We start from the raw sequence: 1,111 nt of genomic DNA on the forward strand, positions 1-1,111 counted from the left end.
AATATCTACTGCATAAGTAGGCATTATAAAAAAAAGTTTGACACAGGCACCGTCTCTAATTTGTTTGCTCTCATACCGTTCATCAAGTTTATTGGCCTTACCCATTCATTTGTGTGTAGATGCAGGGACAAAGTCCACCTGCTCCAACCAGAGGGATTTCCAAACACAGCACAAGTGGTACAGATGAAGGAGAAGATGGAGATGAACCAGATGACAGTGGCAATGATGTTGTTGACCTTTTGCCAAGGACAGAGATCAGGTAGGATCCAGTCTGTTAAATGGTTTATTTGATTTATGGTATTCTTAATGGTGCCTTCTTTTTGAATTCAGTAAAGGGAACTTCACATGATGTCATTATTCTTTTTAGAGTCTAGAATTAAAGGCTCTGTCTTCTGTTTTTCAGTGATAAGATCACTTCAGAGTTGGTATCTAAGATTGGTGACAAGAATTGGAAAATCAGGAAAGAAGGCCTAGATGAAGTAGCAGGTATTATCAATGAAGCAAAATTTATCCAACCAAATATAGGTGAACTTCCAACTGCCTTGAAGGGTCGACTCAATGATTCAAATAAAATCTTGGTACGTAGAGCATACGCCTGTTCTTTTGCCCCCTCCCGCCCCTTGCCGCAGGGGTTTCCTTTTCAGTGCAGCTTTCACTAGCAAAAAATAAGTGATCACTTTATTTGCTTTGAAGTGGAAATAGCATATTTTATTTTATTACGTGTATCTTAAGATATATTGGTAGATGGCAGGCTTACTAACAAATTTTTATGAATCTCAGTATTTCCTTTTTGTAGGAATCCAGTATTAAGTGTCTTTGTATAAAACTGCTTGTATTAGGCCAGGCACAGTGGCCCATTCTTGTAATCTTAGCACTTTGGGAGGCTATGGTAGGAGGATGACTTACACCCAGAAGTTCAAGTCCAACCTAGGCAACATAGCGAGATCTTATCTCTACAAAAAATTTAAATATTAGCCACACATGGTGGTGTGTGCCGGTAGTCCCAGTATTCAGCAGGCAGAGGCAGAAGGATCACTTGAGCCCAGGAGGTCAAGGCTGCAGTGACCCATGATTGTACCACTGTACAACCTGACAACAGAGTGAGACCTCA

The sequence above is a fragment of the Carlito syrichta genome, unplaced genomic scaffold (genome assembly GCF_000164805.1).
Source record: "Carlito syrichta isolate Samal-C Ts95f unplaced genomic scaffold, Tarsius_syrichta-2.0.1 Scaffold308253, whole genome shotgun sequence".
Taxonomy (NCBI): domain Eukaryota; kingdom Metazoa; phylum Chordata; class Mammalia; order Primates; family Tarsiidae; genus Carlito; species Carlito syrichta.